Source organism: Diadema antillarum, unplaced genomic scaffold (assembly GCF_040938485.1).
Source record: "Diadema antillarum isolate AM-2024a unplaced genomic scaffold, OU_Dant_1.0 seq00000821_RagTag, whole genome shotgun sequence".
NCBI classification, from domain to species: Eukaryota; Metazoa; Echinodermata; class Echinoidea; order Diadematoida; family Diadematidae; genus Diadema; species Diadema antillarum.
The window spans coordinates 1929895-1955512 of NW_027271698.1; the positions used below are offsets into that span (position 1 = coordinate 1929895).

General features: G+C 37.9%; 1 protein-coding gene across 4 annotated transcripts in view; it reads left to right on the forward strand.

Moving 5' to 3' along the window:
• Nucleotides 1–2201: 2201 nt before the first annotated feature.
• Nucleotides 2202–25618, forward strand: part of LOC139739849 (gamma-adducin-like) — a 119637-nt gene continuing 96220 nt past the window's right edge. For 3 of the 4 annotated variants that reach the window (XM_071650444.1, XM_071650448.1, XM_071650447.1), the window contains exon 1: nucleotides 2202–2338. The gene's annotated coding sequence lies outside the window, so the exon portion shown is untranslated. Of the gene's footprint in view, nucleotides 2339–10199; nucleotides 10550–25618 lie in introns of those variants that run through there. The other variant, XM_071650446.1, reaches the window with a different exon arrangement.

Below are 25618 nucleotides of genomic sequence, written 5' to 3' on the forward strand. Positions count from 1 at the left end.
CACAAATCTATACACAGCACCAGTTATTGTACTGCGTAATGTAAGATAAGATAAATTGTCTGGAATGTCCTTTTTAATCAATCAAGAAGCACACGGAGTGTATCACAAAATTCATGAAGATTTGTTGAAAGGCAGGAAGGTAAAGTGAAACAAAACCCACAAACTAACATTGTATACACAGAGAAATGAAGAGTTTGTTCGCAAAAACCGATAAGTCCATTTTTGAAGATTTTGAAGTACGGTCTCTGTCATAAAGTACAAAATAATACCTTCTATATGATATATTGGTCACTACATATAAAGGTACATTTTTAAAGTTATGGTCAAACGAAGCAAAAATTTTCTTGTTATTCTCATTATTTTTCTTGACTTTTAATCGCAAATATCTCCATTTGGCAAATATGGACTTATCGGTTTTTGCAAACAAACTCGTCACATTATGACCCACTGAGTGAGGGATATTTAAGTGAAAAAAAAATGTTGCTGGAGAAAAATCTTGTCCATGTAATGTATTGATAACAGGAATTTGAAAGATATTTTTCGAAAACTATGTTTATCATATACACATTTGATTGTTCATTGTGCATATAATGAGAAAAAAAAAGATTGCCTTGTAGGCCTATTGCTTTGAATGCTGTTTATCACCATCCGTAACTCGGTCTCAACTTTTCTGTAACATAATATGTTTTACCATCTCTTAAGTAGTATATCTAGGCACAAAAGGTCAGATATTTTGTGTGGTTAACCACATTCTATTTCACAGTAGTTAAGGAAACTACAACCGATTACATTAGCAGTCACTGTGATAAACTAAAATGTTTTCTGCCATTTCTAAAATTATTGTGGTTATAAAAAACAATATTTTTAAGCAGCTGCTGCAAAATGTGTAACACACGATACCACGGTTGGTAGTTTTTCAGGAAAGCATTTACTTTGTACCTTCAAACCTTTTTATGTTTAGGTACTGACTTATAGAAGGTAACCAATAGAGAAATGAAAAAGAATGGCCCAGCTTTGAGATTAGGTATATCACATTAAATGAATTATTGTAACAAACATTATCTAACATATTAATGTTACATGACATAGACCCTACATTACCAACTTGATATATATAATACTACTAATATATATATATATATATATATATATATATATATATATATATATATTTGAAGAGTTTGTTTGCAAAAACTGATAAGTCCATATTTGCCAAATGGAGATATTTGCGATTAAAGATCAAGAAAAATAGAAAGAATAATAAGAAATTTTTTGCTTCTTCTGACCATAACTTCAAAAATATACCTTTATATGTAGTGACCAATATATCATTTAAAAGGTATTATTTTGTACTTTATGACAGAGACCGTACTTCAAAATCTTCAAAAATGGACTTATCGGTTTTTGCGAACAAACTCTTCATTTTTTTTTTTCCAGGGGCTAAGGCTATGCATAGTAATGACCTCAAAATGACACTATGCAGGTTACAGCCAGACGTGTGTGGCTGTAACCTGTATTGTATCATTTTGAGTTTGTAGAAAAATTATATGTTGGAAGTTTTGAATCTGTAAACTAAATTGACAAGATTCTTTTTTTTAGGGGGGGGGGGCAACCTTTTTTTTTCACTAGGGCTATCCCTCACTCTTGGGGCCATAATGCCTTCTTCCAACCTTAATTTCCTTTTAAATCTGTTCTAGCTTCAATAGTACTCCCCAATGAATAGACGATATGCAAGAATCATGTTCTGCAATGTCTAACTTCTCAAAAAAGTGGGCATAATAGCCAGAATTGCTGAAATTTCAGAAATGCGCAGAGATATTGGGTTTGACCCACGCTCAAATACGAGTTGTGGCAGTATGACACTACTTGTATATCGCCATCTTGCGGCAAACTTTGATTAAGTCTCGGCTCAGGCTGCATGGCCATCTCTTTGAGATCAGGTGCATAGGCCTACAGTCTCTTTATTTACTCTGATGAGTTTTTCTCCCTTCATGAAATGTACCATTAGTTACATAAATGTATAAATGTGAAGTATGATAAGAATAAATGAGTGATTTTGACTGAAACATGACAAATACGAGCAGTATACGTGGTGTGTCATAGATATAATATCGTGCGTAATGTATGTTACGCACACGTTGTACACATGCACGGTCCGCACATGACGGGGAGTAAGGGTGGAAGATCGAACAGCCGATCATCACCGATCGAGTCGTGCTTTTACACGGCCGCCGTTTGTGTGTGTATGTCTGCTGCTAGATCTGTGATACCCGACGCCTTAAATTTGTCGATTTTGGATAGTCTGTTGGCGACTGTGAAAGCACACATACATCTATAGGTGAGTAACAAATTCAGCAGCTTGTTGATTGTATTTGATAATTCTGAAGAAATCAGATTCACATCTGTTGCCGATTCCCGTAATCTCGACCATACATAGCATAGCGAGTAGGCTGCTTGGTACTGCACGAGAAGTTGGCCAGTCTTCTGACCTTGGTTGGATTTGAAAATGACTTAGGCCAGCGCCCCTTTTTACGTACGCATGCTTGCACACTCTGTATAGCGTTGGTTATTGGGGTGTTTAGGGTTCGTAAGTGCCTACCCTTTTTGTTTGTAACCGTTAGGTTTTCAAAAGCAAAGCTCTTGCAAAGTTCAAAGGAAAGATAAGGTGCTGTGCTTGAGGATATTACTAGTAAGCCATCCATCGACCGTAGCATAGCTAGGTTGGCTAGGTTATGTCATTTGACGTTACAAGATGATTTGAGAATGAGCCGAGCATCACCACACTGACTGATCAATAAAATGTAGGCCAGCCAGACCAACATCGTTTTCAGATTCAACTGGGATGAGTTGAAAACCCATCATCATAATGGGCTTACAGGGTCCTATGTTAATTGTTATTGATTTGAAGATAATTCTGTGCATGAAATAATGGGTGCAGGAGTGAACAGCCAATATGTCAGATTATGACTGTAAAATGAGTCATCCGTGCCCTTAACCCGTTGAGGATAAGCTGACTTTGCTACAACACACATTTTCCTAGACACTTGCCCGAGTATACTCAGGACTCGTCCTCAATGGGTTAGTACTGTAGATCCCCCTCTAGTTCTTCAGTTGTACTACTAATGTTTAATAGTCTGATATTCGTCTGGTGTACGTACAAACTACCACTACTAATGTGCACGCTGGTACAGTAGTAGACACTCTATAAAGATGATTCAGAATGGTTTGATTGGATACAATACATGTACGTCCTAGTACTGGGCTGGGAATGGGATCCCTAGTCTGGTTGTAAAATCTATATGATTACAGTCATAGTGCTCAGGCAATGTACAAGCAGTACCCCGGTATCTAGATCTACTCAGTTACAAACAATCTGTATGTTGAATGTTTGATGCAAAATATTAAAGAGTGAAGCAAGATATTAAGAGTGAAGTGATGTGTTATTAAAAGTCTTGAAAAGTTGACATTGTTTTTCCACATGGATTAGTAAAGTGACTCTCCAGTGTTGTTGAAAGGACATGATCATAATAATGATAATATTGAAATACAACACTAAGATCCTTGAAGTAGAGTAGATAGTCATGTCATCTGTGCTCTGACCAGTCTGAGCAGTGTTTATGAACTCCAACGTTTTCATGAATGTACGTTACTGCCTGTTTTCTTGATATGTGTTCATGAAATGAGGTTTTTCAAGAGGATTGATGATTTCCCTCCTCATGCAAGAATTTACATCATGCCACAACAGTGGTTTATATATGTTGACAGTCGGATAGCACTTGACATTTAACTGCTGTACATCACATGTGTGAAAATTATACTTGGGGGTTTCTACAGGTTTTTTTTTTTTTTTTTTTTTTTTTTTGGGGGGGGGGGGGGGAGGTATGTATGTACTTGTAACTGTTAGTGCTCATTAATTCATGTTCTTGGGTCAAGGGTCAACCCTTTATTATGTAAATTGTAAAGAGCCAAAAGTTTGTGTATGGGCAAGTCCAAGATAAGGTCCCCTCAGAAGGCAAAATTTCATCTTTGCTCAATATTGACATGTTTGGTATCATTTTGAAGCTTATGAGTTGAAGTTTTGATTTCCGTGGAGGAAAAAATTATATTATGTAAATTTATGCAAATTTCAAGGGCTTCATTTGCATAAATGTGAAACACAGCGTTACGTATGGGACATTTATAAAAATTCATATTAATTCAAAGGAAAGCAAATGATATTTGATTAATATGTGGACATAAGAAGTTCATCACATAGTTTAACTTGGTATGAAAATTTAGGGATTATGCAAATGATTATGCAAATTAGCTCGTGTCCTATCATGAGATGTCCCATACGTAACAAAATGAGGTAATTTTTTTAGGTTTTTTCTGATATTGCTACGGTTATTTTAATGCCCTTTTGGAAAGTTCTAATTTATTGTTTAGAGAAATTAAATACCATAGAAAAAAGAAAAAAAAGGAAAAGAAATATCTTTTATCAGGCATTGAAATAATGTTACGTATGGGACAAATGCGTTACGTATGGGACATCCTCATACATATTGCATGTGAATGCATGTAGCTAGCTGGGAAGGTCTCTCAGTACACAAATGGTCAATCATCCTGAAGAAAGCATCCCAACATTGTAGCTACTTTTTGAGTTATAGACACTTGAAACAATACATGAACTTGACTGAACAATTTTCAGAAAGGGGGAGGGGAAAATGGCAAAATACACAATGAAAAATCAGCATTAAAGGGATGGTATAGTTTTTTTTTGTAGAAATGGGGATTCAGTTTTCAACATTTAAAGAGATGATTGGAAACCAATTATATGAATTACTTACAATGTAAGAGCATAAAATCCTAAGACTAGAGGAATTCAAAGTTTATGTGGAGATCCAATTTGAAATGGTTGTGATATAGAAAAAAAAAGTAAAATGATTTTTTTTTTTAATTGCAAGTGATACACAAATTGTCCTTATTCAGTTTTCAGTAGTAGCTACAACAAAATTCATGGGTATACATACTGAGGTGTGACTCGAATCAATGACCTGACAGCTAGACAGACATCATATATCTACTCGATCACTGGGGTTCCACGCAGCAGGTATTGCTTATTTACAGGTGTGTATTAAACTTAATATTTCTTGTGTCAAGTTGTTTTTTATTGAAACTAAATGGCAAACTGCCCTTCATCAAGGGAAGTAAACACTTTAAACTATTCAATTTTTCAGTACGGTAGTAACTATCCTGATAAAAATAGGGCATACATACTCAGGTTGGTCATAAAAAATATAGAATATGATTGAATGTGATTATGATGGTAAATATCTGGGGAATAATTTCAACTGATTCCACCTCAATAATTATGCAAAAATTTGTTTATTGGTATTTTGCAAAATTATTTTGCAAAATACCCATAAACATGGTTCTCCACACACTAAACGAATGGGGGACAAAGGGCATGCATACCCAGGTTGGTCATAAAAATATAAAAATATGATTGAATATGATTATGATGGTGAATATTTGGGGAATATTGTTTCCTTGACAATCTGGATCAGTATTTGAGTAGTTTCAACTGATTTTACTTCAATAATCATGCAAAATACCCATAAACATGGTTCTTCACACACTAAATGAATGGGGGACAAACTGTCCCATACGTAACTGTCCCATACGTAACACGTCATGTCTGTCTTTAATTAGAACCTGTAATTAGAGCTTTTTGCCTAATGACATGAAACTTACCTGTGATAATCTTGAGTGTTGTGACTTTCATCACAGTGGGTTACAAGTTGTAGAATGATATACTTTCAGAGAGTTTTGAGGTTGAAAAAAATGTTCAAAAAAACAAAATTTTTCTGGTCCCATACGTAACGGCACATATTTTCTCTTCTAGAATATAATTGTCAAGGTCATTTTTCTCAATTTTTTACATGATTACACTTCTTCTAGATATCAATCACCATGATGAAGTTCAATATGATCAAAGGCCATTAACACTATTTTTCAGGTCATAAAAGTCTCTGAATGTCCCATACGTAACGTGCGCGTTATCTTGGACTTGCCCGTATTTCAATGTGTGTACAATGGATCTAGCTACAACCCCCTTCCCCCTCCCCTTCCCCTGCCTACTTGCCTTCGCCCCTCACCTCCCTCTTTCCTTCTGTGGTCCCTGTTACTGATCACGAAACAACCATATGATTCCTGTGATACTGGGTATATCAAAATGAAAATGTTGGAATGAGTCAGTTTGAAAAGGTGCTGTTATTCCATTCTGGTTAACTAAAGTTGTCAAATTGGTCTTTTCATCAAATTACTACGTGTATGGGAAGACATGTATTTGGAGGAAATGAATAGATGATGATATTACTGAAAAGAACTTTTTCTGGACCCAAAGTGTATACCCCATTCAAAAAAATATATATTTTATACATTGTATTGTCTTTGGGTGAAAAACTAAATGTTAATTCTCATCGTCTTGATGTGGATTTTCTTTCACTTATCTTTCAAAGCAATCATTTTTTTGAGGTAGAATCTAGGTATTAATTTTGTCGCATGATAGGTTATGAACTGCATAGAAGCCATGAAGATGCCCTTTAAGAGATAAAATTTATCCTTTCATATTTATACAGAAGAGCTTGCATCAATAACTTACAACTTTAAATATAGTTGAACTACAGTGTATGCTGAGGTTGTATTCTACCAGAGCCCTGTTATGTAAAAGACCAAACATAAGTCAGAAAATCAAACATAAGTCTCTGAATGTTCAATTCTGATAGGCGGATACCTGACTTACTGTTTCATTTTCTGTCTTACATTATGTTTGATTGCATGTTTTTAAGCAAGAGGCGGAGGTCTTTTATTATTCGACAATAGATAATTCTCTTTGATATGGTTTGTCATATAATTGTGTTTTAAGCTAGAGTAGTATGATTAGTAGGAAGCATAATCGTTAGTTAAAATTTTTTTAGCAGGCAATGGATTTCACTTAAAGTTTTAAAACATGTATGTTCCAGAGCAACATTGTGCCATACAGCTATTACTGTGCATTTCTTTTGGGTTGGTTGCATGTGTGATGATGCAGAAACAACGGGAATGAATTCTAAAATGTTTCAACAAAGCATATTGGTATATTAGCATTGTTACTCATGCCATGTTCTCATAAGACTCACTTTTGTTGGATAATCTTGAAAACTAAATTCCCTGACCAGAGTTAAAGTTAAATGGATTTTGTCTGATTGTACATTGTATGAGTCAACCATGCCATTTCCTAATTACCTGGAGACTGTGGTTTACCACAGTGTTGGTCTGAAGCGTGCCTGTGCCATTCCGACTGCCAAGACAGTAGAAACCGGTCATGTGTTAAGTTTAAAAGTTCAGTCTATGTCAGGGGTGAAGGAAAGTTCATATTTTACTCCTGCCAGACATGCATTGTTTCATTGATGAATGTAATTTGACAGTTTATTTCTTGTAAAATAATATGCCATACACACATGGATGTGTCGTCTTCACATAAACAAAACCATAAGTTTGACAGTCCAGTATATTGAGCATGAAAATAAACAGTGTTTGGGTATGACCAGACATTGATTGGCAAATAAAAATAAAAGTTTCTGATTGGCAAGTAAAAATAAAAGTTTCTGATTGACCAATTGTACAATTAAAATGATGTCTTTAAGGACTTCTTTTGAAATGCACATTGTATTTTATTCCATGTTGTTTGCATTTTCATCAATTCTAAACTGTTCAAGACCAATATAATGCTTTTCTTTGAATATGTCTGGGAGGGCTAAATTGTAATGATGTTTCTAATGCAGAGATGTAACAGAATTATGCCTTATATAATATTCTTGATAAGTGTCATATTTGTAGTCACATTAAAAGTTTTAATAAGTTAGAAAGGCTCTATGACTTGAATCTATATCTAGAATGGTTAAACCAAGCTTAAGACTTCCTTCTCTTTCTAATTGCCCTTCCCAATGTCTTTTGCTGTTTTTGTTTGTCTTCGTAAATGATCTGTTTTCCAAAGCGTGTGTGTGCCTGTATGTGTGTGTGTTTCTGTATGCTTCCTTTACTTTGCTTTTTTTTTCGAAGTCCAATTTATTAAGTGGCCGACATCTTTACCAGCTTGTCTTTTATGTGGGCCTCTCTTTTCTAATTTTACACAGTGATTTTGAACAGTTATTTTATATTGTAGTGTATATTTGTATTATATTGATTTGTTGTTTTGTCTGACAAAAATGTGATATTGGAAATAAAATTTGAATTGATTTTAATTGAATTTACAACTTAATAGGAATGATGCAAGCTCATAGAGTAGTACAACCAGTCTCAAGCTCTCATATCTGAGCAATAAATTGATTCATTTGCAAGAGTGTGATATAAAACATGCATAGTGGGCAGTTTGACATTGTGTGGAGGGATGGGTCAAAGGGATACATGTACATAGAATCAGTATGGAGTTTATCATTCTGCAATAAGCAATCAAACTTTCCAATGTACACCATCAAAGGTTTTGGCTATCAATTATGTCTCCAGCTATAACATTTCAGACATGCCACATACACCTACTATGTATAATTGATATTCATTGTATTATATGTACAAACGCCCCCACAATCATACGTGCCCACCCATACGTGCCCACCCACACATACAAAGTACATTTACAACGTACACCCACTCTCACATTAGGGAATGTTGAGAAAAGGTCTTCAAAATGTAGATCTGCCCACTTTGTAGTCTTTTTTATTGTCTGTCTCACTGAATCCAAAAGGCCAGATATCAATGTGAAGACACTTTATACATTGTAGGCCTTTATGTACAGTTGATACGCCCGACTGTGTACAGACCGTACTGAGAACCCATATCAAATGCATTAAACGTACATGGTATTCCACTTGATTTGTGGTCCATCATACTTAAACGGCAACTGAGAATGCTCACACTTGATTTTCTCGACTGTTGATGATATGTATTCCAAGACACATGACACACAAATGCATGATGCATTTCATGGTTTGTTGTTTCATGAGGTTCTGTGGTGCATGCTTGAATTTCTGTTCATGTTTGACAATGCATGCCATGTTCACAAACTGTTCGTGAATATAGTATTTCTCTGCAAGCTGTACTGCATAAACTCAGGTACAGTACAGATGCCATATTGTCCTGCTATTGTTTTTGCTGACATTTCTGTATCTTCTTAGCATCGGGGAGAGGCATAGTGTAATACATCACCACAGCCTATCCAGTGTAATATTTTGATTTATCAGTGCTGGATTCCCTTGTGACACATACAGTATTTCAGATTATCTCTCCATACGTTCCCTCCAGAATCATCCAATGCATTGTTTGTTAGAACTTAAGTGTGTAAAGTGTGTAAGCAAGGAGTTTTGATTTCATACATGTCGTGTTTGAAGATAAATCTATAAAGTAAAATGAATGCACATAAGAACAAGAAAGTGTACACGTTATGTACTATGCTTTTCTATATTCCGCAGTTTATGTTGAAAGGGAAGAAGCATATAGTGATAAGGAAAGCGAATGATTTTCTTTTTTCGAATTAGTTAGGAATGCCTTACCAGTGGGATACCATCAGTGTACTCATTATACATCCAGAGCATGATGTTAATCACACAAGTGCCATAGAAAATGGCTGATGCATTTGTGAATTATTTAGACAGTGGCAAATGGATATGAAATCAACCATGCTTGCACCACAAACACGCCCGCCCATAATGGGATTGCCTAAGTGTGCAGCATTTGGGCACCGACGCCTGGCTGTGCGTGATGTGTGTAGACAGGAGTAACACGCGCATGGAGAAATTACCCCTCAGCCTGTCGTGCATGGCTCTGGTAATTACTGATGCAGCGAGTCCCTCTAGCTTGGAGGATGGTTGATGCACCCGCGGCGGAGTGGAGAGATCCAGGGTGTGTGAGGTTTGCTGGCTCCTGGTGCTGTCACAGTCTCCGCTGCCTCCATCCCTTCTTCTGGATACGTGGATGAATCCTCCACTCTCTCCGTGATCTCACTCTCTCTTCCCACCCCCCCCCCCCCTCTACTCTCCCAATCAACTGGAGAACTCTGTATGAACCTGCCTTTAATGTGGGATGGGCGTGAGTGTTCCACTCGCGCTACAGAAGATGCTCATGCAGCACTGCCTCCTGTGAATCTCCCAACAAAAGCAGTGGGCCTATGAAGCTGGAGCAATACACGTGTGTATATTTACCCCCCCTTTTCCTCTTCCTACCATAGCTTGGGTACGGGGAGATGATTCATTCAGAATAGGAATAATTCCAAGGATGAGAGCTAGTCTCCAGGGGCGTTTCCATCCATCCACGCCTGTCACTGCTACAATCGCCGTTCAGCCGGTTGCCGTGATTCTACATTGAATGCAGTCGTGCCTCTGTCTGGGCAGTGTGTCGACTGGCCTGGAATCGTTACTCGCGACACAGAACTCCAGAGGATTATTATATGGATTTACTTTTTTCTGCACCCGAGTCTCCTTATTCAGCAGTAAAAGTTTATCTTTCACAGTAAAAGACAATCTCCACAACACAGGTAAATTTGTTTGGTTTAGAAGTATTGAATGAGTTTGTGAAATTTGCAGTACAATGAATCTTTATGAGGTCAGTTAACCCATTCCAAATGAGATGTCAGAATCTTTATAGGCTCTATTCAAGGCAACCAGGGTTGTGTTATTGGGTGTCAAATTTAAAGTGCCAGCCATCTTGAACAAAAGTGTTTCAATACGTTTCCACAGACACAAATGTTCACAGTCACAATAGCTGTTAAAATGATAGAAAAAAGCACCAGCAGAATGCAAAGAAAACTTATGATGCTCAAGTGTTGTCATTTCAGAAGTTTCAAGAACTGCTCAATTAAAAGAAAACAGACTGCCCATTTGTCTTTTATATTGATCATTCCTGTACGAAAGAAATGTTTTCATATAATATGTGCACTAATACAGTTTAGTTGAGAGAATTAGCTTTCAATTAAACTTAATGTTTGGAAGGGTAACTATTCTGTAGGAGTAAAGAAGTGGCAGTATTGCAAGTCCTTATGCCAAGTACAGTGTACCCACATGTAAAATGTATACATAGTATGTGAGTTCGTATATAGGGCCAGTGTGTAGGTATCTGTCATACCCTTGACGGGCACGTTGATTGGGTTGTTTGCACATTGCCACATCTGCAGACATCATCTTCTCCTCGTCCTCCGCAGCTCCGCTCTCATTACGCCTGGCTCTAATGAATCACGATAAGCGCGGCTATGCGGACCAGGCGCGAATGCTAAAATGTTTAACATTGGCACGCGCGACCGAGAGGATGTATTAGCGACCCTTGGGTTGCCACACATTAGCTCATCTTGGAATGCGGCACGATGCAATGGAGGTTCTCGTATCTGGGTTCAAAAGTTGGCTCGGTTGATAGATTTAATGAAATGAAATACAATGAAGGTGATTGACTAGACTTACTGTCTGTGATGCTGACATATTTCACACATTTCTTGTCATCTCTGTGTTTCTCATTGCAAAATACAAAGTGAGTAATTGATGTGGAGTGATGGTGACAAGGATGCTCCCCAGCAATGATGGATGGTGGATATCACCATGGCAACAAATGCAAAGAGAAAGAAGTCTTAGATTGCAAGACTTACTTGGTAAAAACACAGTGCAAAAGATATGCTGTGTGTGGATTACTATATTTCAAAATTAGGGTACTGCACAGGTGTATTTTATTTCAATTTGACTTTGTCAGAACTTGTTGGAAAAGTGTATAATGAATATGTGCACAGTGCAGAGCATCCAGAATGTTTGAAGCAAAGGAGAGCAATACAAACCATGAGGATGTTTTTTTATTATTTATTCAATTTTACATTTTGTGTTTAAAATATTTGTTTGCCCCCATTTATAGTGCTTAATGCCTGATCAATTTGGTAGAAATTTGGTAGATGTCTAGCACTCAGCCTATGCTAAAATATTTTTGCATGATACCGTTAAAAAAAAGTAACCGGGACCCCAGCTACAAAGGACTTCATTATTCACATTGGACATGCTCCCCAAACATTGAGTTTTATTATTGTTTTTTTTAATTATTTTTTTTAATGCAGATGTTGTAGCACACTAAAATTTTATGAGCTAGACCACTCTACATTCATTGTAGATGCAACCTATGATTTTCAATACTCTGTGAAGGCATTTTTTTTTTTAAATTTCTGTTTGGATAAAATGTGCTTTAGTTTATGGTAGGACCTGTTTTTATAGAACATTTGTAAGGACAAAAGTATTCTACAGTGCATGTTTCCTAGCCTAGCTGTAATACAAGTTCGGGTTAAATTTCTGTATGTGCACTGTACAAGATGGTGTTCCCCAGTTTTAATGTGTTTCACACATACTGAGTATGCTGCTCCGGCATTTATCACAAGTATGTTGGAGTCATGACTCAGATTTTTTTTTGTTTTTTGTTTTTTGCTTACTTTTTTAGCTGAATGACATTGAGAGACAGCCTTTGCACTTCTGATGCATGAAGGTGTCTTGGCCAGGGAAGGAAATTCTCAATTACACAGTCAGTGCCAAAAGACTGAACAGATTGCCTCAGTACCCCTGGGGAAAGGGGGGGGGGGGCGGGAGGTGGGAGTGGGGCAAGTCATGTGCCATTGATGGGATGGTGTTCTTAGCACATTGTCTCTATAGGTCACATGACCCTGTCAGAAAAAAACGGAACATTGATACGCAAAGGCCTTCAAGATGTGGCTCTTCTCTGTAGACCATCAGCCATCTGCCCAAGTGTGCTGGGGCAAGGAGCTTCAAACACATGTGTTTGAAGCTCCTTGGCTGCGGCCAGACATGCCCAGGTGGTGTAGCCCATAAATCAGAAAATGAGTGTTGTCAAAATACACATGAATCCTGTTCTCAGATATTTTTTTCCTCATGGGCATCCTTGCTTTGGTGCTCTTCTCTCTCCCTTCACCACCCCCTGTCTGTCTTTCTCGGTCTCAAGCATGATAGATGTGTCTCACTCTTTTGGCATGGTAACCCCTCCTCCCTTTGTCTCGGAAAGCATCCCATCAACACTTAGCAATAAGCATCAGATGAGATGGTGGCCCATTGCCCAGTACTTGATTATGATCAAGGGATGAGCCGACCTCGCCATGTGCCATACGCCTCATGATAAACCGTGCATGCTCAGTGAGATGACAACGCTTTGTTGGAGCTTGGGCACGGCAGTCTGAGATGGAGCTTTTATTGTTGGCCTTCTGTTTGAAAGGCGCACTATGTTATTGTGATCATTGTTGTGTGAGCATGGGTAGTGTATTTCAAGGTTTGCTAAACCCAAAGTATTGTTCAGACCGAACCCGCCACAAGATTGTTGTGACTGGATGAACAATGGTTTTATGTGCAGAACAATTGTGCTAAAGTTAGCACTGCTTTCCCTGTTTGATGCATTAATGATCAGCAGCTATAGATATTTCACCTTTATACCCATAAACTAGGGTGCGTGTAGCTTTTGAACAAGGAATAGTTGAAGTCATTTCTACTTAGAATATGCTTTGTGTTCATATGCAGGAGTGAAATAATATATTCCCTCAGTATGTTGCAGAAAGATGGCGTGATTTGTACTTCAACACTTGAAGGCATTGTTTGCCATTTGCAAATGAAACAAAATCCCAGTTTAAGTGCTTCAAAATAGTTCTGGAATGTGAGTTAGGGATAGAAACAACCATTGTAAAAAAAATTATATCAGTACAATCGATATTAAGTATTGTTAAATGTACAAAATGTGAACAATAGTTTTAACAAGATTGTTTCGAGAATAAGTAAACCGTCTACAGTTATGGTTTAGTGAGAAAAATAGTGATATCTCCTTATATTTTAGGCTTTATTGCAAATTTTTTATATGATAGGATGTTTTTTGATACAACTGACCTACACATATGCATCAAATGTGATAACTTGAACATTTGTGTAAATCACTGCTCCCAAAGGTAAACAGTACCTTTATACAGACTGACATTTATAGTGTGTAGATCTTGAGTACAAAATTATGTGTGATCTGAGATTATGTGGCAGAAGACACATGTTCTAATAGACTTAGGGGACCTGTGATGAAGAATTTGACTCCAGCTAGAACAAATCTTAGATTCGAGACACTACTAGAAACAATAACAATAATAACAACAAAGTTTTTAAATGGTCAGTTAAACAGCTTTACAGAACAAACAACGGTCATTCTAATGTCCTGCAGTGTGCTAGCCAATTTTCTCTCAAACATTGTCAACTTGGAATTCAGTCTAGACATTTTGTATTGTACCACCAGAGTTAGACAAAATGTGCATTGCCATTAGAGCAAATGTGGCACGCTGTACCCAATTATTGCAACCCACCCCCCCCCCAAATGAAAGATTCACCACTGATTTTGCCATGTATCTAAGAAATTTATAAGATCTGTAGTCTATACTTTAGGAGGCAGTGGCGTGTAGAATCACCACTGGTTTCAGATGTATCCTTTCAATTTATGAATTTGTCAAATTGGGACACAAAAATTTGTACCTCCAGGCAATGGAGATACCAACCAACATATCAATTTCCTCACAATTTGAAAGCTTGTGTGTCGTGCCCGCCCCCCCCCCCCCCCCCCCCACTGATAAAGAGGGAATGAAACTGATTATCAGTGATTTTAGAATGTCTCTTATCTCAATGTCTGTCAGCATAGAGCTCAATCTTTTGATTTGGTATAATTCATCTTGGCTACGTATCATATTCTATACTGCCACATCCTCACAAAATATCCAATGTATACACCCAATTCTGTCCTCAGTAATCTTGGTGACCTGGACATGAGGTATTATTACCTCTTTTATGGGCATCTGGTTGCAAGAGCTACAAAATGTAGTGTAAATCATTGTGTTTATTGTGTTCAATTCAAACATGTCGTTCTATCTTGAAGAAGAAGAAGAAGAAGAAGGAGAAGAAGAAGGAGAAGGAGAAGGAGAAGGAGAAGGAGAAGGAGAAGAAGAAGAAGAAGAAGAAGAAGAAGAAGAAGAAGAAGAAGAAGAAGAAGAAGAAGAAGAAGAAGAAGAAGAAGAAGAAAGGGCAGATTGTTGACCCGAGGGGGGGGGGGGAGAGACAGTGATTTCTGGAGCGAATACAAACAGACATTACAGTAGTTTTCTAAACAAGCAAGATGGCCTCCAGACCTGGTCTTTTGCTTTTAAAACCCTGTGGGATGGAAGAAATGATATTGATATAAGTTTATATTCTTTATTGTTGATGATTTTTCCTCCATGCTATAATTAAGTGATGTAACAGACCATGATATACAAGTAATTGTTGTATACGGATTACCCATGCAATACATATATGCGCACATCCTCACTGACAAAGAGATACACGTATACTTGTACAAACACATACACATTTGTTCAAGGGAATTGGTTCTATGTTCCAAGAAAACATTTTCGACAGTGTATCACTCACTGATCATATGTATGTCTACACCAAGTGAGAAATCGAGAGCAATATCACCAAGGTACAGTGTACATACAGCCACAGGGATTCCAATACAATGAAGTCAGGGTAGAACTATTACCAGATCAGTGCATTCACATATTGATCTACACAGGGAGGCTCTCTGCAGTGCATTAAAGGTAAAATATCAACAGCAAAAAATAAAACTGCATGATGAGCTAGGCCCATACTGTATTTCCATCCTGGGAAGCAACAAGGTGATATACAATGTCTGGAGAAAAAAAAATGATATTAAAATTTGTCTGTAGTATTAAAGGACAAAATCTCTCTTTATTAATATTTGTATATAATTCATGTCAATGTGCCAAATGGTACATTAGAGAGATCTATATCACAAGTTTCTGTCTTGTGTTTGCCACCATCCATCTCCCATAGGAAATGTGGGGTTATCACTTTTGGTAAGCCTGTGCTGTTGCCTAATCAAACAGCTACTACAGAACATGCTGTGCAGTACGTGTTGAAGTTTTGAAGCCATTTCATCGTTTGCATGATCATGGGATAGAACATAAGGGTTTCAGAAAATCGGTTGTGTTTCTTTTGTTGTTTTCTTCTCTCTATATATTTGTGGTGCAGCATTGTAAATATATATTGAATGAGGGGTGCCATCACACACAAAAAAGAAGAGCAAGAGACATTTGTGTGGAGGTCTGCCAGACAGTTGAGCAAATATTGGCCAAGTGGCAGTTGGTCCCTCAGAATGGTAGAATGGAGTCCTGCTCGTTGTGGGTGGATGGGAAAACTGTGACTTTACAATACTGTTAAAGAGATGATAGGTATGAATATTTGGGGTGGTGACACAAAGGCACTAGGCTCCTATATTGTGTCATGGCCAATGACTTTTAAAGTTTGTGTGTGTCCCTTTTGCAACCCTAAAAATTGGATTCCTTTCATAAGCTGGTATTTATTGTAGAGCATCATAGAGGTAGGTTCTTCAGACTTTTCCTCAGATAACTGGAAAGATGAAGGGGAAACAATACAAAAGATTTCCAGTAAATTTATTGGAACCCCCCCCCCCCCCAAAAAAAAAAAAAAATACGAGCGTTATTCTCAGTACAAAGGGGGAGCATGTTTTCGAGTGACATGGGGTTTAGTTCTTCATTTCTTTTTCAAAAACTATGTGGTATACTACCATAAGATTTGGTACACCATGTTTGGAGACATTTTTCTTCAACCATGCAGAATTTTGTGATGTTGCAAAAGGGATCTATGCAACCTTTTAACTGAAATCAGATTTGTATTGAACATCTGCATGTTGTGTAATTTATATAGGTCCTGATATGACATTATGACATTCTTCTACCACCTCAGAATAAAGAAGACAAACTTACTGTGACGACTGTTATGGTCACATAATTTTTGGTGTTTTTACTGAATGTTAAAAATTTGTTTCCAGAAAGGAGACAATGTCATACATGTCTATAAATGTGATCTCTCCATAAACTTCACGTCATAGACTTGGTATATTTAGACAAATTATAATTTGTATTTCCTTCTCACTGTAGATACTACTTCATGCATATGATGGGACAATTCTTTTTTTTTCCTCTCTCATCCTATTTTCGTATTATTCTGTTTGTCTGTAATTCCCCTTCCTTGAGGTATTTATTTAGTCTGACTAAGATTGATTAGTGGTAAGTTGTAACGCACGTGAAGCTGTAATCACATTAGTACCTTGCAGTAATAATGTAATTGAATCAAATCTATGGTACCAAAAGCTACCGCTAAATCTGTGAAGTGCACATGTATGTTGTGAGTCAACCAGCTAGAGGCATAATTGATCCATGTGGAATACTTTTTTGTTGTTGTCATTTTGTTTTGTTTTGTCTGGTAAACAGAGCTCTGATTTTAAGAAAGACTTGTAAGTTGCCTGCAAATTCTGGTATGGCATTAGAAATATGGAAAAAAAAAAATTAAGAAAATGTGTGTGAAAGATGCATAATGTGTATTCACAGTGTAGCTTAGCAAAATTTGCTTTGTGATCATTAGGCTATCAGTACATCATATACATTGTATCTTGATGAAATTGTATCATAGAATGAATTTATCTCGTTATGGAAGATTGCATCAACTTCACAATTGTAGTTTTACCCTGATGACTACTAACCTACAACCAAATTAGAGTCTCCTCAAGCCCAGAGAACATATACATAGGTTGTAGTGTGGGAATAAAATTGTTGAAATAGAAACTGTTTCTTTCCCATTTGTGCATCCTTTGATATACCTCCCATGGAGTGAGCCATGAATAAAATCTGCCTCATATTGTGAGATGAGAAAAGACACACCAGGTTCAGTGCATTCATTATTCTGTCCCCGAGGATTATGGTGATAGCAGTTATTTGTATGGGGAGAAAAAAGAATCATCGGAGTTGTAGTTGATACCTACTAGACAAGTGGCATTAACAGGACACCAGTGAGAGAATTTCCCTGGGGACGTTTTTCTTTCTCTTTTCAGAAGCCAATTCTTGTTGGTGTTATAGGAAGAGAAAGAATGGAGCGTGCTTGTTGTCATCGTTAAAGATGACAGTTTGCACTTGATCATGATCACTCAGTGGGGAAATTGTCATGTCTCCATTCCTCATTTTATCCTCACCCCATTTGGGGCCCAGTCCCAACATCCGAATGGACTGTTGCTTGGGCACGGTAGTCAGCGTATACAAATGTATGTACTTCTGTGATCCTCAATCGTATTTGGGCCCCGCCCATCTCCACTTATTACTACCTCCACCACTGGTGAATTTTGATTAGCTGGAGATGCTCAATGGTGTAAAAAACACTTAGCAATCGAGTAAAAGTTGAGAAAAATATCCCCAGATACTTTATATGCCGTGTTTTTTTTTTCCCCCCAAATTTCATGAGTCGGGTGCTGTTTGCACAAATTTAACAACACTCTAAATTATGATTTCTGATCCCGACATGAGTGCAATATGCACAGAATACAATGTCCTTGTACGCAGTACACATTACCTGAACAAGATGTGTGAGAATACAGTTTAGTAGGCCTACTCTTGGCATACCTACAGTGTGAAGGGATGCCTGCTCTTTTGTTTTCTACCTCTGATATTGCTGTACGCCACAATCGCAAATTTAACCACTTTTGTATACGTCAGGAAGTCCTCATGCACAAAAAAGTTAGAATTCCTATTTGGCATGTATGCAGTGCATGTGCGCTGCTTGATCAACTTTGGGAGTTGCAGTGTCATCTTGTCTCTGGGAGGATGGTATCACACAAGCCGGTTACCATGACAACAGACTCCCCTCTTCGTGCTCCTGCCAAGTTTTGACTCTGGCCTCAACCGTGATCAGATTACTTTCATAGAGGCCCAGAGTGGGTGTTCTCATTCTCAAGTCTATGTTTAAACAGCTCAAGAAACCTACCAGGAAGTTGTTTTGTCTTTTTTTTTTTTTGGGGGGGGGGGTGGAGGGGTTAAAATCTTTTGTGTTTTTTGCTCAGTTGAAGAATTAGGGCCTATATTCCTTTGATAGAGAGTGCATAAAACCATTGTAGGTCTATTTGTTCTCGTGGCAGAATAGCTGTAGACAAAATTTTGTTTTCTATTTCTGAAAATCAGTAATGAGCTCGTTAATTGAATTCAGCCTGGATATTTGTATGCTTAATTTGCTGGGGGGGGGGGGGGGGGGGAGGGGGGGGGGGGGATAAGCCTCATGTAAGTTTTTCTGTGTCATTTAGCCAACCCATAACATACATCTAGATGTAAATAAATTTGAAAAATGTATTGTTGAGGCATTGCCTTAGTGAATGTCCCAGTTTCTCGTAGACCTTGCTTGCACAATTACGATAGAAAATGTATTTCAATTCATGTAAGTTATGCATTTCTATTGAATTTTTTGGTTTGTTTGTTTAAGTGGAATATTGTTAAAATACACTATGTATACTGTGATGAAATTGTATGAGGAACATTTCTTTGTGGCTGAGTGTGGTACAGCATCATAAGGTGAAAAGAGTGTACAATGTACATCTGTGCTTGGGTGGTTTGAGTGGCTGAACTGACACACTTTTCCAATGCCATCTGGTTTATTCCCTGATATATGCACTCATGCCGAAATCCCATTATCACTGCGTACTTTTCCACCGGGGTACACAACAGAATACAGTATGTAATTCCCATCTGTGGAATGAGTATTCACCAGTCATATTTATAATCACAATATAGGTCATGTATTGGACCTGGGAATAAGTGGGGAGGGGGGGGGGGGGGGGAGGGGGAAATGGCTGCATGGCATTATAAAGATAAGACATTAATTTATTTTTTTTTTAATTTCTTTCATTTTTTTTTCCATTTCCAACAGAAACCGATAAACATTTTACAGCAGTTTGCAGTTTGCAGTTTGCAGTTTGCAGACATTAAAATATTTGGGATTACATTGTAGCAGACTGCTCATTTCTGTGTTTTTCCCTGTTTTATCCAAGACAGGATCACTATATACATATACTGTCAGGATATTAATGTCTTTCTCATTTTTCAGGCTATGCTATCTTTCTGAAGGAAGGAAGAACAAAGGGTTATCAAAATGACAGAAGTGTCATCCCCATTTCTACCTATGCAATGTATATTTGTTTCTGTCATGCCCATCTTCTTTATGACTTCCATCCATGTATTTCTCTGCATGTTTTGAACAATCTTCATTTTCTTTTTTCCTGCAGCATACCAGTTTTGCTTTCTCTCTCATGTATCAGTCTTGTTCTCTTCCAAGTGTTCATATTTCTGTGCATCTTGTGAAGCCCCTTGACTTGCTTTTGGTCTCTCTCTCTTTTCGCCCGTTTTCCTTGTCTCCATTCCAACAACTGGTGGTCCAGGGGTAAACACACCCAGTTTGTCTTCCCACGCACAATCCAAAGTCAACCCTGAGACAGAGCCTCTCTTCAGCTCCGAAATCTTTCTTCCCAGGCTCCTTAGCATGGTATTTGTGGCTCTGCTCGACCTTTATGATTGACCCGTGACCTTTGGTGTCATATTAGTCATAGAGTAAAATATGGGGTGTAGAATTACTCAGAGTGGCAGCGCTGATGCAGATTTGGGGTTGGGTTATTTTTGGAGATTTAGTGGAGTAAAACCTGTTCTACCTCTACATTTGTATTTCTGCTACAACTTCGATATGTGTTTTGCTAGCATACAGTGTATTTGGCTCTTTCTTTGTTTCTTGTATATTTGATTGTGATTTTGAGTAGGAAAGAAGTATAAAGGAGGAGCATTTGGCAAGCTAGAAGCAGAAGGTAATATGTCTGTAATCTCATCTGTGGCCTTCTGCAGTGACAAGATGAGTTGAGAAATCTGCCTTGCTATGACTCACTTGCAAACTGTCATGGATGAATGTTTGGAAGCATACAATGTGCACCTTGCTGTAATCATGATCACATTGTTGCATGAAGTACAGAGAAGTTGTGATGCCCTGCACTTTTGTGTTCTGTTGTGAAGCCTGAAGTATCTCATATTCATGGTCTCATATTCCATGTCAGATATCAGTAGAGCATCATGAAATACATGCATACATGTGAATTCTGGAGTTAACTCTGAGAGATCAGGCATGGAGGTCTCTCTCACACCTCTCTGGGTTCAAGTCATCCACTTTAGCCATAGAATAATGTAGGCCTACTACAATTTAGTACAAAGCATAATGATTACATTGGATTATTTATTGAATTTTTAGTTATTGATAATCAGTGTCTATCAAATTATCAGTAAACTTTAATAATGGCACACTGTGTCTGTATCATGGCATGCTCCCAATGCATGGGACCTATATATTCAAAGGAAGATGCTGGAAGGAGTCATATATTTTTCTCTCTTCCTTTCCATTATTGATAGCATATTGTACTGTTAAAAAAGGAGTAGGCCTATAGGATTGTTCCACAAGAATCCAAGTACACCTTTCTTTCCATTGGTAAGATAGAAGTCCAACTGTGCCCAAGTACTCCAGTACTTGAGTTAGAAGACCATCCATGCACACAAAATTGTGTCTTCATCGTGCTGACCAAGTACTTTACTACTTCCCATGAGTCAGTGAATGGAGCCAAGTTCTCTCTTTGTTCTTTCAAGAGGGTGAATTGGCCTAGGACTAAAGGGGAAAGCTGGTCCGGAAATTCCAAAAAGGGTGCAAAGTGCCATTTCTCAGGGGTAATTTATTAGCACCTCTGGAGCCGGTCCTCTGGTTTCTCATTGAAAGCAGCATAAAGGAGAGGGGGAGAATAAAGCACTGTGCTCCTCATCAATGGATGTGGTGACTAGCTTTACTAATTGTTCTGGAGGATGGATTATAGTAGGACGAGGTAATTAATATGGTGTAATGAAAGGAAGTGAGCTACAGCCTTGGTATTGTGTGAGATCCTGGGCTTTACAGCTTGGCTAACATCAACCATGCCTTCATACACGCCTTTAATTATTAAAGGTTTTGAAAATGAATTTTTGCAGCGTGATGGGAAAACCTTTTAATTGTTGTGTGTGGGCACACAAGAATGATTTCTGATGTAATACGCTTTGTGATGAAAAAATTGTCATGGCACATTACCAGTGCTGAAACATTATTTTCTTACACAAAATGGCTTTTACATCTAGCCTACCGTACCTCATGTCCTGCCCTTTTGCAGTGACATGGTGTGTAATGACAGAACGATGTCTATGCCCACGGATTGTTGCTCCACAGCAGTGAGTGATGCAGACAAGGATTTGTCAATTGTGGTAGCAGAATGAAGACATGATGTACAGGAACAGAATTTTGTTATGTCTCGCATGTTCTGTTTTTAACTTGTATTGTGTATATCAAGTTGCTTCTTCAGGTTCATCTCTGCTGTGCACTTTTCTTTTCTTTGAACAAAGGAGAGTGATGTATTTGACTCTGATCCCTAGTTCTCAGTTTGGCAGAATTCTGTTTCTGAAAGTGAAACTACTGTGAAGAGCATTTGGGCTCCTATTGTGATTACATTTGTAACTGTCATGGGGCATTGTCAATGTCAGGACTTCAACTAGGTAGACAAAGGGAACCAACTGTCTATACTAGTTAATCCTTTGATTACAGTATTCACTGTACCAATGATAATATACAGGGGGTTCTGTCCTATGACTCTAGCCTGATAATACAGGCTCCTTAATCCCAGTGTGGTCAGTTCTTATGGTGTTCCATTCTATGAGGATATCAGTTTAAAGACCCCCTTTGAAGATTCTTTACTAGTTGAAAGGAAAGATACAAAAAGGGAGAAAAGAAGAAGAAAAACCCACCACCATGGCATAACAGGATGTTGGTCCGTCTTAAGTCTCTCTTTGTTCACACAGCCATCCTTCCCAAGGTGTAATTACATGCTCTGTGGACATTGATATTGATGTTGGTAACTACACTTGTGTAGTACTTTACATGTTTTCTTAATCTACCTAGATTAAGGTCTAGGATTATAAAGGAGGTTATTGGCTCGTAGTCACCCTGTGATACTACAGCGCAGATTTATTTTCTCTTGGTTGGATGAATTGGCACGCTCCCTAGACATTCTTTAAATGCTTTTACCTGGACTAATTTTATCCTGTAAAAGGTTGCCGGAAATAAAAGTTATTTGCATGTGCATGAATTGTTGTTATGTAATGAGTGAGTATCACAGAGGTGTGTCGTAGAGTCCTGGTATATTCAAGGATCATTTACTGTCTTTTCAAAGGCTTTGGTCACTCACTTGTCCAGTGCACAGATAAAAACTGGTCTCACATGAGTAGAGTGGTTAGTCAAGTGACAAATTAAAGGAATCCATGATGGGTTTCACATATTTGCAGGCCAGGAGAGAATTGTATGTTGTTTACTAAGGTGCTGGAGTTATTTCATTGATTTCTAAAATTAACATTCAGGAAGGAACAGCTTTGGAAAAAAACATTATAAATAATTGCTCAAAATACGGTGTATGTTTCCCCTACATTGTAATCATCACATGTTGGGCTCTGCATATGTAATGATACCGACATAGTTCAGTTGTAGAAGTGACCATTGTGTAAAACAAACTGAAGTGATTTGAGTCTAGCAAAGTTGTAGCTTTATGGTTTGATATAGGGCATACCTTTAAAGCAATCATGCTGATAATGTACAGTAGTCCCATGCACCAGTATTCATTAGACTTGGTATGAGCAATATGCATGATTTGGTCATGTGCCTGAGTTTTGAACATCCAGAAATCATTTAGTATGTGGGAAATTTTGCAATTGATATTTCAGATAATTTCTAAAACATATCCAGAGGAACATTATTTTGTTTAAAAAAATATTCAAAATGGGCTTTTAAGTCTTTTTGATCACCCTGTAGTGCAATGATATTTTCGGGCATGACATGGCTCTGTTGTAACTGTAGTGGGCAAGGAAAGAATTCTAATTCATTGTTGCTTGTGTACATCAGAATGTATACAGTGTAAATGTACAGCACCGTAGTTATGGGTAAACTCGGCCTAGCGGGTAAAGTCGGCCCCCAGCACGCGCAGTTCAACTACCAGGTACTTGTAATGCGCGCGCTGGGGGCCGAGTTTACCCATAACTACAGTACATCATCCTTAGGAGATGGCAGGAAGGTAAAATGTTTGTTTATAATTGTGTAGTGAGAGAGAAAATAAACACCCAATCACTGTGTAAAGTATCTCACAAATAAGCAGTGACTGGCTTTTAAAAAAAAAAGTGCAAGAAGTGCAACATTAGACTTGAAACGTGTAATCTAGACCAACGCTGTAACATGGATGGGGCTCGTGCGAACTCGACCCCACAGTCAAATTGTCACTCAGCGGTGGGTCGTAAATATCTGCCACAGTGATTTACACTCCCTGCGGTGAGGTAGAAAGACAGGGCGTGGCCTATGCCATACCTCATGCGGAACCAGAGACGGGCACCATTAATGCCCCAATATTTTGCTCCCATTTGATGAAAACCGGTCTCAGCAAGCCCTCCTAAGCAAATTAGGTGTTTAGCACCAGCTCTCAGCCATAGGATTGTAGGTGCGATAACAATTTATTCAATTTGTATAAACTGTGCCAGAGTGAAGTCTTTAATTTGTGGGGATGTAGATACTCAATTCGATTTGGTATTGATGGTAGGATGTGTACATGGAGGTGGGTCTTATTATCAAGTATGGCTCCACTTCTACAGGCCCAACTTCAAGAAATTATCTTTGAAATACAATTTGTAGCTCCTCTCTTCTAATCATTGCCCATAAGAAGCTGTTGAAATGACATGGACAATGCTATCTTGATTTCTAGCAAGATTACAATGTAGAATTATGAGAAGACATTTTAGATGCAGAATAATATCTTAATGCATTACCGTACCCCAAGGTGTGACCTACCCGAATTATGTCTGACAAAAGCAGAGTTTCTTTAGTTCAGAGATGTATGTGTTTTGTTTTATCTTGTTTTTAAGAGAGAGAAAAAAAAATAATGATAAAGCATTTGTGTAAAGTTCATGTTGTTTGGGTTTGTACATGATTTTACATGTATGTACTGTGAAAACAGTTCGCACACAAACAGATATCTGCTCCAGACATCAAATTTTCAAAAAGTGAGACTCGTGAGTATGCATTGATAAGTCTGTTTCTATTGAACCTGTAGTAACCTCGTACACTGAGCTGACAGAAGATGACATATTCATCAAAACACAGGCCACTTGATAAACCTGATGTTAGCCTTGATTCAGTCTTTCTCATATTATATTCTTTGATGTAAAAACAAAAACAAAAACAGAAAAAGCAGACAAACAGGAGGAGAAGTCTATAGTAGTGAAATCTTAAGATATCATGCGGTCTAAAGTGTATTGAATAATGTGGGAATGAAATGGAAAATGAGATGATAATGAATGAAATGGAAAAATTATATTGCACATAGCAGCCTTTAACCGAGGCTAAACATGCCCATGCAATGCACTGTGAAAGCAGTACAGGTATGTGTGCTGTACCACATGCATGAAGACACTGGTGCTATTCGAAGAAGACTTGCAAAGATAGAAATCAATATTCTCTGTAACAGCCTGATTGACATTTTTTTTTTTACTCTGTTCATTTGTCTCAAGCTTCAGAGGGTGCACGTAACGGTCCACAAAGCAGGTCACATAAAGGGGATTTTAGCTCGCAAAATCAAT